This window comes from Drosophila mojavensis, unplaced genomic scaffold, assembly GCF_018153725.1.
Source record: "Drosophila mojavensis isolate 15081-1352.22 unplaced genomic scaffold, ASM1815372v1 contig_80, whole genome shotgun sequence".
Classification (NCBI taxonomy): Eukaryota; Metazoa; Arthropoda; class Insecta; order Diptera; family Drosophilidae; genus Drosophila; species Drosophila mojavensis.
Genome location: NW_025318906.1, coordinates 4194240 through 4207773, shown reverse-complemented (window position 1 = coordinate 4207773; position 13534 = coordinate 4194240). Strand labels below are relative to the sequence as shown.

The 13534-nt window shown below is 38.8% G+C and overlaps 1 protein-coding gene across 1 annotated transcript in view; it reads left to right on the top strand.

Moving 5' to 3' along the window:
- LOC6578661 overlaps nucleotides 1-13534 on the top strand; it is a 52732-nt gene that overhangs the window by 32525 nt on the left and 6673 nt on the right. The window lies entirely within an intron of this gene.

Below are 13534 nucleotides of genomic sequence, written 5' to 3'. Positions count from 1 at the left end.
ACAGCTAACAGCTCAATTAGCTCCACACAATAACAAAATTACAGTTAAAAAGTTATCGAAAGATAACTTCAACTTGTTTGCCATGCGGGCTGAGCATGTGCCTTTCAGTGCAATTCGCATGCATGACTTTCCGGCTGGGTAGCTGCTGGGCGGGAGGGTGAGGGAGAGGGTTAGGTAGGGCAAAGGGTAGCCGAAACCAAAGGCAGCTGCTGCTGCTGCTGTTTGCACAAAGACTTGTCAGTCAACGCAGCAGCAGTAACGCAATCTCTCCCTCTCTCCATCTCTCTCTCTCTCTCTCTCACACACGCACACTCACGCAGGGACAATATGAAAAATGTTTTGGAAAACATGTTCGTAATCCACAATCGACAAAGATAAATCGCTTTTAGTGCGCTTCAAAGCATTTATTTAAATTTACGCTCTCGCTCGCACTCACACACACGCACTCAGCTTAGCTTACACTCTAGCGCTGGCTCTGTCTAGCTCACTGTCTTATATAATGACAGGCGCATATCAGCCAGACAAAAGGACAAAGCTAGGCGAGCAGTTGGCAAAGTGAAAACCAAACCAAACCAAACCGAATTGAACCAGAACCAAGCGGAATGAACCCAAAAATGGATAAATGTGCAAACGTGTGTGTGTGTGTGTGTGTGTGTGTGCAGTGGAATGGGTGAAGAGCGAAGGCAGCACTAACTGTTAACTGTTAAGAAAAACGAGCAATAGAGCGGGAGTGGAAGAAGGAGTGTGAGTGTGAGAGGGAGTGAGAGAGGGAGAGTGGGAGAGTAGACCGCGCATTTCTAGCAACAAAGACAACGTATAACGGGCAAAACACTCAACTGTCGGCGATTGTCTCACTCGTTGACGCCTTTGTTGTTGCTGTTGTTGTTGTTATTATAGCTGTTGTTGTCCCACTTGAAGTTTAAATGCTGTCGCTTGTTGTTGTTGTTTGGTCTATGCCATGCATAAGCTGACGTCATACGTGTCTAATACTCAACATCCACTGTCTGATTGTCTGCCCATATGCGCCATGTGTGTCTCTCTGTGTGTGTATGCGTAACTGTAGCTGCGTATTAGTGTCATTCATACTTTCGGCTTTCTCTCTCTCTGTGTGTGTGTGTGTGCATGTAATGAGTTGTGAATGACTCAGACGCTTAATGAATAAATATATACCATATATTGTATGTGTGTATGTGTGAGTGTGTGGGCAAATGTAGGTATATGCATATCTGTGTGTGTGTGCGGGTATTTGAGTTCAAGCCGATTGATTTCATTGGAAATTTAATACCTTGCTCCTCAATCCTTTTATAAATATGAGCTATAAAGCTGCACTGAGAGAAATTTGGGTATATGAAGAAGTATTTAAACAGCTTAAAATGCCTGAACTAAAAGAGACAATTATTTAAGTGGTAGCTTCCAAAAATTATATATTATATTAATTAGATAATTATATTAATTAATTATTATATTAATTAAATAATTTAAAAATAAATAAAAAATGGGTTCTTTTTTTAATAAACAAAAAATATTTATATTTTAATAATATAAAAAATATTTCAAATAAATATTTTTTAATATTTCATAAAATCTAAAATACAAAAATAAAATATTTAAAATATATTTAAATAAAATGTTTATAATATATTTAAGAAAATAACAATAATTCTTACTATGTTAGGTGTAGTAAGAATTATTATATTAAATATATTTTTTTTAATATTTGAACTCATAATATTGAATATATTTAATATAATTAAACAATATTCTAAAGTATTGTTATATATATTTATAAAATATGTATAATTGATATATGTTATATATTTACCTAGATATATGTTAAAAACAAATTTGTTAAAATTCATTGCTGCAATATAATTGGCCCAAGTAATATATTTACCATAAGTTGACATATAAATTGAGCTGAAAACCCTTTTCAATTTGCCCCTTTTGGCATCATTCTTCCACACTTTCCCACGAATTAAGTTATAAATCAGAAATATTTCCCGCTTTGCTGTTCAATGATTTATCACGAACTTCTATATAATATGTGTCCAATCTATCTACTTTTTCCGTTCACTGCCTTTGCTCACTTTCTGCACCCTTCAGGCACACACACACACACACACACACATGTCTCCTGCTCAGCTTCAGCTTCTTCTTCCACCCTTTGTCATAGTTATATGGAATATATTTATATACATCTATCGCATTGCTATTTATTTGCATAAATGCAGTGTTTAGTTTATTTTGCAGTTTCCGTCCGGCTGTCTGAATCAGTCAGGCGCTACTGATAGCTGAGCCACCAGCAGCCCCGCCCACTTACCCCTTCTTGGAGTCCTTGTTAGTCTGCGCGTTTCCCTTGCATTGTCGTCGCCGTCGCCGTCGTCGCCGTCGTCGTCGTCGTCGTCGCTGATGGCTGCCGGGAAAGGCGTCTGCGATTTGACAATGTGCGAGCTTTGCCTCAGGCTGAGCGCCCAGCTGTAAACAGAACTAGTGAAGGGGCGGGAGCAGGGGTAGGTATGGGGCTTGGTGTGTGTTTGTGACATGTGTGTGGCACATATATACGTATGGGTGTGTGTGTGTGCTTCGTCGCATTTCGATGCTGTTGACTACGCCATGTGGCATTTCAATTATGCAGCTGAGAATATTTAAGCACTTCCCTTTCACTCACACCCCCTGAGCCCCTCTCCCTCTCTCTCTCTCTCTTTGATTCCCTCTTGCCGTATTGCATGAAAGTTTAATTAAAATTTAAAGCGTTGTTGTTGCACATTAAGCACACATCAATTGCGCTTGACTGCGGCAATAATTCGGTTGCATTTGCTTTCACGATTCGGTTTCGCTTTCTCTCTCCCTCTCTCTCTGGCTTTCTCTCCTTATGCTCCCCTTTATCGCAAGTTTTTCTGCCTGATTTGCAGGGTTTTTTTTCCTTGCTTGCCCTGACTGCAGCCGAGTTCTTTGATAACCTGTGGCAGTCGGGTCACATGTGTGGCAAAGCCATTGACGATATTGGCTTCACTTTTGTTACTCTTTGAGCTGCTGCTGCTGCCTTTGCTAATGCTATTTGCTCGCTCTACTCCTGCTTCCATTACCGCAGTGGCAACTGCTACTGCTATCTGATCTATTTAACTCCTGTTCCCCTACTCCTGCTCAGCTAGTCCTGTGTCCTGTGTCATCCTGCGGCTATCAAGTCACATGTGATGCACAGCCATGGCTGCCATTGTTTCCATATTTCGTTACTGTTTCTGCTGCAGCTGCTCCGATTGCTGATGCTGCTACTCTTACTGCTTATTCTGCTTATCTGCTGCTGATTACCTAATGCTTATTCTGCTCCTATTGCTATTGTTGCTTCCTTTTGCTGATGTAATTTATTTATTCTATATGTCTCAGATATATATTTGGTGTGGCTACTGAAGTTACTACTATTTTATATTACTATTTATCTACTACTACTTAATGCCTTTACACCACTACTATTATCTACTACTAAGTTATGTACTCCACTACTACTACCTACTACATTAGTATTAATTTACCACTACAAACTTCTACTACTATCTGCTACTACTATTATATACTACTATCTGCTACTACTATTATATACTACTACTAGCTACTAGTATTATATACTACTACCTATTGCTTATTATTCTGCCTACTCACAAATACTTTTTCTACTACCACTACGTCTACTACTAAGCTTAAATTCCAATGATACCATTCCATATTCACCTAAGTTGCTATTTCTACTACTATTTTCTCTATTAACTCCACATTATCTGCATTATCTACTACTATTGGACTTGTAGCTTAGCCTACCGTCCTTGCAACTATTGCTCCTATACGTAATTTCTTCATTACGAATTCTCTATCTCCGTTTCTCCTTGCCATTACTAATTATCGCGCAGCTACTCAGTTTATTATTATATACAGATTCGTAGCATTTACCAAGGATGAGGATAAGTCCACATCCTGTAGTTGCTGCTGCTATTCCACCTTTCTTTTTGTGCTGCTTCCATTTCTACAGCACCTGCAGCTGATCCTCTTCTGTGCGCAACGCTCCGACTCGAGCTCTAGTTGATTGTCTAGCTGCTCTTCCTTTTCCTTTCGCTGCTGTTGATGTCAGTCTCAGTGCTGCTGTTTATCCGGTTGCCTCAAATCCTTGTGCTGCACTTTCTACTATTACTTCTATTTTTTCTACCACTAACTCCTTTTGCTGCTGCTGCTGCTGCTGCTGCTCTTTCTACTGTTGGCGCTCGTCATCCTGTCAGCCGGTTGCAATAGCTCTGCCCCAGTTTTTTCCTCCACAAACTTTACTCTACCTATTAACTTGTCCTCTGTCTAAGGCCCAGTTAATAGCTCTTTGTGTGGCATCTCTCTGGCTGCCGTTGCTCCTGCTGCTCCTGCTGCTGCTGATGATGCCCTTTGGCATTGCACACACAGTGATAGGGCGAGTGTGTGAGAGAGGGACGGCGGGCGGGAGAGAGACAATGTTATTGCAACAGTTTCTTATTTTTATAGCTCGTATTTAACGCAAATGTGAACAAAGTTGTCGCCTGTCAAATGATGTCAAATGCTTTAAACGTTGCTCAACATGGCAAACATGTTGACATTCAGGCTTAAGCACAGCTTAGATCAATACAGTAGTCGCCGTTTGCAATAACACTATAGAGAGGCTAAAATGTTGATGGCCAGCTATTGCAATAACAAATTCATCATGCCTTAATTTTCAATACTAATGTGCAATGGCGTTGCCACCTGATTGGATTGTGCTGCAAATCTAGTGGCGTGTTCTTTCTTGATTTTTATTGAATTTACCATCACTTTGTAAAAGCATTTAAAAGCATTTTCTACTAAGTGTTTGTTGACCTCATGTCCAACTATCTTTATTTTTTAATAGCACTTTTAATTTTATTTATTTGGTTTAATATAATCATGAAACTTTAAAACCTCTGTGAGAACTAAAAATTGACAATGGAATTCAGAAAGTGTGGCTGTGTGTCGTTTTCCAACACTGTTTATTGAATAACATTGACATTTGGCAAGATTGCAAAGTAAATTCCTAAAGCGGGGTATCCACAGACGAATTCAAATATTGTGTCGTTTTCCAACACTGATTGTTGAATAACGTTGCCCTCTGACAGGATTGCCTAGTGAATCCTAATTGAAGTTTATATCTATTATGTTTCCTAACCGTTGGCATTTAAAACTGCTCCACATTTTGCTACATTTTCCAACACTGTAATGATTTTGGCATTTCCTTGAGCTCTACTGTCCTTCTGGCTCCTCTTCTATTATTTTATTATTCTCTCTAACGGAACATTAGGTCCAACTACCTTTCTTAATTGACTTTCTCACCCATGCTGCTTCATTTTGCAACACTGCTCGTTGATTTTGGCTCGCCAGCTGCTTACAAATGCCATGTCTACCTCGGCGTTAACTGTAATTCAAGTAATTGTGATAGCCTGCACCATCTGATTAGCAATTCCTTTGCCAAGCAGTTTTGCCTTCGTTTCACATTTTGAGCTCAGCTCTAGCACAATTCTGCCCTTTCATCAGGTGTCACATGCCGCCAGAGCCAGAGTCTTTAGTTAAGTAGAGAGCGAGTCTGTAGTAAATGGTATGCTTCGGTTTCGATTTACGCTTTAATGGCACTGCACCGAAAAAAAAAACCTGGACAGCAGAGGAGTTGATGTTGCTCTTGGTTGCATCTCGGTTGCCAATTTGATGCCAGCTTGATGTTGGCTTGATGTTAGCTATATGCAATTACAAAATGAAACAGCTCTTGCTGCGTGTACTGAGAGTAGTAGCTGCGTATGTGTGTGTGTGTGTGTGTGTGTGTGTCTGTCTGTCTTTGGTTTGTTAACCAGCACATGCTGGCTATAAAGTGGCAGCAACGCACTTGACCAACTGTGGCACGTGTTGTCGCATTGACTCTGGCAATAAGCGCTGCTACAGCCAATACACACACACACACACACACACACACACATACACACACTCGAACAGTACTCTCTTACACACTCTCAAGTAATGCTTTTGGTACAAGGATAAACTTTTATTTTTCAAACCATATTCTGCCCCATTCCACTTGGCTTTGCCTCATTTCTCTCTCTCTCTCTCTCTCTCTCTCTCTCTCTCTCTCTCGGTCTCTCTGTCTCTGTGTATATTTTCATTCGTTTAGTTTTTCCTCTTATTTTTTATACCCTGAACCCATTGAAAATGGGAAATCAGGGTATAATGGTTTTGTGAAAAGTATGTAACAGGCAGAAGGAATCATCGCAGACCCCATAAAGTATATATATTCTTGATCAGGACGACGAGCTGAGTCGATATAGCCCTGTCCGTCTGTCCGTCCGTCCGTCCGTCCGTCCGTCCGTCCGTCCGTCCGTCCGTATGAGCAAAAGGATCTCAGAAGTTATAAGAGCTAGAGAGCTGAAATTTGGCATGCATACTCGTGTATATCATAGGCAGTACGAGTTTGCTTTATTTTTTCGATAACTCATCCGATAACTTTTTTATCGAGAATAATCGAAAAATCGACATTGTTTTTTCAGCCTAATTTGAACACTTTTCAACCAGGAGACTTCAAATTTGCGTTGTATATAGAGTTAATGGATACAAAGATTTTGTAATTTACAGATTTTGGATACCACGCCCCCTTCGCCCCCAATTTGTAAAAAACGCATTTCAAGTACTAGAGACTTGTGCTTTGGAATGTACACACATTTTAACTATATAAACACATTCTAAAAGTTTCATAAAGATACTCTTACTACAAGAGAAATTATTCAACTAATAAATTCTCATAATATTGCCCACATTGCAGCGCAGCCCAAGCGTAGCCGCTGCTTACTGCGCAGTTAGCAGAGCGCGTGCTTATAAGTGCATGTGTATGTATGTGTGCATAGAAGAAGTGCAGAATGATTAGAATATCAGCTTGGAGGGTTCAGGGTATCTCCCAGTCGAGCAGTCTCGACTGGAGCCTTCTTACTTGTTTTTGCTGCTGCAGCGTTGCAAGCACATTGCGGATGCTGGTTCATTGCCTCGTTTGTTTTGTTTGCCACACGGTCACGTGTTACCTTCGTCTTCTTTGTCGAGTGCTGCAGCGCATAAGGCCAGTTGCCCAACCGCCTCTCCCACTCTTCCACTCCCCTCTCTCCCTTTCTCTCTCTCTCTCTGTATGTGTGTTGCTCACTCTTTTGCTGGCTGCCCCATGTTGGCAGCTACGTGCAACACTCGAGTGCAACTCGGACGCGAAATTTAAAAGCCACCAAATCCGCCACACAAAATGCCAACTTGTTAAGCGGCGAGCTGCAGCTTTAACGTGTCCAGCAAAGTGCTGTAAATGAGGGCACGAGGGCAGCTTAAAGTGTTTCACACGGCTTTAATTATCATTTATATGCTTTCAGTGAAATATATATATATATATATATATATATATTATGCATATATATGTATGACTGCCAAGAGCTCTCGGTTCGCATTGAACCTCAATTTCATCAAATGTTGCCAATTTACTTTTACACATTACTATAACTTACAATCATTGAAATGTAATGTTTCATAAATATACAAACTCATCGAAAGTTGTAGTAAAATATGAAGAAGTAGTTGAATATATTATAAAGAATATCTCTACTTCAAAAAAATACTCATTTATTTGGTTCAATTCCAGTTCGTCTCATTTAAAGCTAAAGAAATTTATTTATTTATTTTTATTTTTATTTTTATGTTTTTTTTTAATATAGTTTTATTGCAGCTTTTGTCTTAAACTCTGTAGCGCATTTATAAGGATACCTTAACTATATATTTATATTTAATTTGGAACATAGCAACATCATCATATTCCACGCTAAAAAAAAAGCTATTCATATTTTCTCAATACGCCCAATTGATGGACTAAAAGCTCACAAATATCTGCCGTAAATATCGCATACAATATTTGGCAAAGAAATCACAATATCAAGACTTTAGATTTAGAGGCTTGAAAGTGCAACTCTAGTAAATCAACCATATATACGCCTATTGGGGGAGTGGCGAATCGGATAAAATTAAGAGTTTCACATACAAGATCAGCTGTTGAGACTCAGTTCAGATTCTGTCGAGATCCTCTATAGGAGAGTCGTTGCAAATTGTTACTATCTATAGTAAAATTCGAGTACCGCCGACTATAACTCTCTAATCTCTTCTCCTTACAACTACTACATTGAATTCCATCAGATTTAAACTGCACATACAGTTCTAGCCCACAATTTGTTCAGTTCCTACAAATATTTGTGTTTCATTAATTGTACATAGAGTTTAAGGTCTTTAAATATTCTGTAATTATCTTAAACACAAAGAAAGTAAAGGGAAAACATTTAAGTCTACAAAGCTGAACTTGTTGAGATAGCTTCAAAATGGCAGCGCCAACTCGCATCATAATTTTTGCAGTAATTTTTCTTCTTTTTTTTTTTTTTATAGCTGAAAAACTTAAGTGAAAATGTCAAAGCCCCAACTTCTGACTGGCCCTGCTCTACTTGTGCTTTTTTATATGTTTTGTTAATGTACCCAACACACACACATACATACACACAAACAAACAAACAACAGCCACTATGTGCGTGTGTGTGTGTGTGTTGGGTTTTTGTGTTTTTATAACGCGCTTGGTCAAATTTGCATTTTTAAGTGAAAATTTAACGTTATGTATGCGCGACTCTCTCTCTGTGTGTGTGTGTGTGCATGTGAAAGTATATTTGTGTGTGTGTGTGTATTGTTTGTGCCTCATTTTCAGTTTAGTGTTTATGACGGATATGTAGAGTCCGGACAAGTGTCGGAATTTATGTATAATATAATACATAATTTATATACACATACATATACATATACTATATGTATGTATGTTTAGTATACCACTATCGTGCAGCAGTTACATCCTGCACTCACACACACACACACACGCACACATTCGCATCTGTGCAAATACATTAAAGATATGATATGGTGCAAATTATCACATAAAGCATTTTCCATTTGGATTTTAATTAGGATTGCGTATGGAAATCAGTTGGAAAATGTGTTTTGCTCGTAACCTACACTGTCCAACACAATTAGAAATTGAATAAGCACATTAGCTGGCAAATAGTAATAATTAATTGAGGCAGCTATGCGTAGCAGGTTATTTAATTAGGATTGTGGAGACAGTTGAGTGTAAAGTGAATGGATAAACAGATTTTCTCCCATAAATATTTGAGATGTTTTTGAATAACTGTCTATGAAGGTCTGTATATTGCGTAAAAGTATATACTACCTTGTATTATATATATACTATATTTTCTTTATATATTATCTAGTCTAAATCCAGTTTATATTCTCTCATCAAAATTTATGTGTTTCAGCTTTATCTTAAAGTATTTCACATTAATTTATATAATTCTCTTATATTATATAATCGTATAGCATTATTGATTAATTATTGTATATCATTGCAAGCTTGCGTCTTATTAAAGTAATTATAATTATATTATAATGAAATCGTATTTAATCTTAACTGTGCCTCTTTTATTATATAAAGGTAATTATAATAGTATTGTATTGAATTCACATAATTGCATATTGATTGAGCTGTCACAGTGTCGTTGAATCAGTTCTGCCCCAAGTCTTCTGATTGTATCGCTTATCAATTAAGCCGAGCAGACAACGCGTTCCATTCAATTGATGTGAAAAGTCACGTAGAGACGCAGAAATCTGCAACGATTTCGCAGACGCATTTGCATTAATGCAGAGATTGAAGCGATTTTTAAATTAATTTCCATCAGCTTTAAAAATCAACGTATATTATTTTACTTTTGCAAGCGCATTCAGAAGAAAGAGGCGAAAGAGAGAGAGAGAGGGAAAAAACTGTAGCATACTTTTATGGGCATCAGAGAAATTTCGCTTATGCTGGCAGCAGCCAGACGCCATTATGCAAATTGCACACCCACACACACACACACACATGTATACAACTATAATTTTGTGTATATAAATATGTATGCATATATATATTTATATGTTATATAGTGTAGCAGTCAAGCTGCGCTGTAACCAAAAATTTACTGCAATCGCACAAATCAAATCATAACTGATTTGCATGCAGACGACTAGTGTGTGTACTTATATGTGTGTGTGTGTGTGTGTGTGGGCCATATCAATTACATTACTTGCTCTCAGTTGATGTTACAATATTACGACTAGTGCATCTGGCGTTTGTTGGTCGTGCGCCAAATCTTTGTCCAATTTCGGTCACGTAGCGGTTCCATAACGCGTCTGACCCAAACTAACCCCCCAAAAGTCTCCTTTGCCCACTCCTCCTTCCACCGGGCTGCAGTGAAAGTGTATTAAAATGCTCATACAGCCCGGCTGCTCGCCACTCATTGAGCACTTGACCACTTTAGTGTGGCTCATTTTGATGGCATGTGTTGCTCCGATTCGCAGCCATTTGAACCCTCTCAAAAAAATAAACCAGAAAAGAGCCAAGCCAAATTGACGTAGCCGCAGCAGCAGCGACTACGCTTAGGAATCCATAAAATATTTATGCTGCTCGTCCAATGGCCGGCCAATGCTTGGGGCAATACTTGAGCCCCGATACGATGTACCAACAAAAATAAGTAAGAAGTCTGGAAGTCAGGGGCGAGTGCGCTATGCTATGCTAAACAAACAAAGTTGATTATGTTGCGTATGTGTGAGTGAGTGTGTGTGTGTGTGTGTGTGTGAGTGGTCACTCTGTGTTTACACTGTCCAACAGGCAAATTGTGCCTTAACAATGCAGTGCAGTCCGAGCCAAAAGCGAACAAAATGGAAATTAGTTTTGTGGCCATAGAAAGTTGCCAAGAAAAAATTGCAAATATATTTTTTACTACCCGTTTACAGCTAACTGGCTGGCAAACAATTTTCATAAATTACTTTTCATTTGCAAACAGTTTAGGTGTAAATTTCTGTAACTGCTGAAGCCAAAAAAATTGAGCTGGAGACAAGCAACAACCTGCTGATTGCTAATGGCAAATATATTTCACTGAAAATGAGTTTTACAGTGAAGCTTGATTGCATTTTAAAGTCATTTAAATTTAGATACCTTTAACATGTCAGTTAACATGCATGTTAAAGATTTTTAAAGAAATTTTCCATATTCAGTGATGAGCCAGTTAGACAAATGTAAAGCACATACTTTTACATAAAGCTAAACATATCATTCGCATGTTAAGTTTCATGTTAAGTCCTTGAGACAAACATCTTTCATTACATTAAATCAGAATAGCTAACCAGCCAGATAAATTTATAATGCATTCCACTACAGAATCTTTAACATGACCGTTAACATGCATGTCAAAGTGCATGTTAAGGATTTTTAAGGAAATTTTCCATACTCAGCCTGTTAGACAAATGTAAGGCACATACTTTTACAGTTTAACATGCATTCTACTACAGAATCTTTTAGGTGGCCATTAGCATGCATGTCAAACTTCATGTTATTCCCTTTCGTTCATTTCTTGCATTTTCTGAAACTATTTGATGACTTAAAACTACCAAGCAAACATTTTGATATTACATGCTTCTTCATATAAGTTAACATGCATGTTAAATTTATGTTAATAAATTCTCTCATCGATTTCAACAATTTGTGCATTATATCAAACTATTTTCTGGCTCAACCTTGCTTTTGCATGTGCCTACAAAAGCCTGGAAATTCCAATTGACATGCATGTCAAGCCCGTCCGAACATTGCTTGCATCAAATCTAACCATATATGCATTATACGAAACGCTTTTGTGACTCAGTCTGCGGGGCAACAATTTATTCATAGATCTTTATTGCATACTTGGAATACTTTGACTTTGAGTCAATTGTGACTTTGCTTTGTTTGTCTGCATAACAGTTCAATAGCACATGAAATTATGATAGTTATTCGTCGGATGCCAGCTCGTAAATCTTGCAGCCACAATGTCTGCTTGATTTGTCCAACATAAAGGCCATTCTGCTGGCCGTCCATTAACTTTTATGTCTCACTGTGTGTGCGTGTGTGTGTGTGTTCTTTTTCAAATAGCAAACAAAAAAAATGAAAAGAAATTTAATGATTGGCCGGCGGGTCGTTGACAGGACGCACACAGTGCAAAGGTTTCAGCGATTTCTTTGTTCTCGCCGCTGACAACAATCGCCACCGTCGTCTGACCTTAGCTGCAACTTTAACCCATTTAAAAATATAAACCAGTAGCTGTTAACCCCGAGGCCAGTGATTTGCTTTTTATTTTTAAGACCGGACGGTAAAAGTAGCTTAAAAGCTTTGTAGCTCCAAGATATGTGCTCTGTTTAGAAAGATTTTATGATATATATGCGAGCTTAGAACTAATGTTGAGCTTGTGCTTGTTTAAACTAAATTTTAATATAATTGCAGTTTCTATAGTAGAATTTATATATATAAAAATTCTTGATAAAAATATAAAGTCTCTACTGGAATTCTTGGGTAAAAATCAGTTTATTTCAGGTTACAAAACCTCAGTCTAAGCATAGGTAACTAATTTAGCATAGCTTTCTTTAGATTAGAAAGGACAGAGAACAAGAATCATATTCATAAGTAGACTAACTTTAAGAGAATCGCATGGAATCGCATTTTCTGCAGCTCCTTGGTCTGTTCGACATTGCTTCACTACGTATTCCTAGTAGATTCTCTAAGTTCCAGTTTAGACCAGGCAAGGTCATTAGTTCCACTGCTTGCTCTGATTCTTGGGAATCGCATAGTAAGGTGCATTTCATCTGTAGCATCCTCCCCGTTGCACAGTCGCTCGGTAACTCAATAAACCCTTTCTATCAACCCACTTATCTATGCATCTGCATTCACACCACACAGACAAACCCTAATACACACATTTGTTCTTCATCTTCCTCAACTCATTTAGTCGGCAAGCAATGCTGGCAATCAGCCAGCACAAATGACTTAATAATCATTTGCATATATATAGATTAAGAATTCCATCGCAGCTTTAATTGTTTTCGATCAAAGAATCGCTTAAAAAGCAGCGCGTAAAGCTTGGCTCTGGAAATTTTGCACGTCGCAGGGTCTGCGGCACGCATCATTAACCAAATATTGCATTTTTCAATATAGCAGAGCGCGTGGCTGCAACAGGCCCCCCCTTGTCACCCTCTCCTACACTCTGAGAGAGAAAGAGAGAGAGAGAGAGACAGAGAGAGATTCCTGTCGATTCCCTTCGCTTATTGCCACGTTTGGCATGTAAAATCCACACGGCCAATCAAACGCGCGCAGGCCAAGGGTCAGGCTAAGGGCTCCTGGGTGACTGCGGGGTGGGCAGCGAGGGGTGTCACATGAGTAACTGATGCGCATCAATATGCTGCTGCATAGCTTGGCGTTTCAGTACCCTTGCTGCTGCTCCTGCTACTCCTGCTGCTCCTGCTGCTCCTGCTGCATGTGCATGTCAAAGTAATGGACGAAAACGAAAATTCAGGCATACGCAGCAAACCGCCAACAGACGGGCGAGCCGGGTGAGTCGGGCCAGCCGGGCAAACC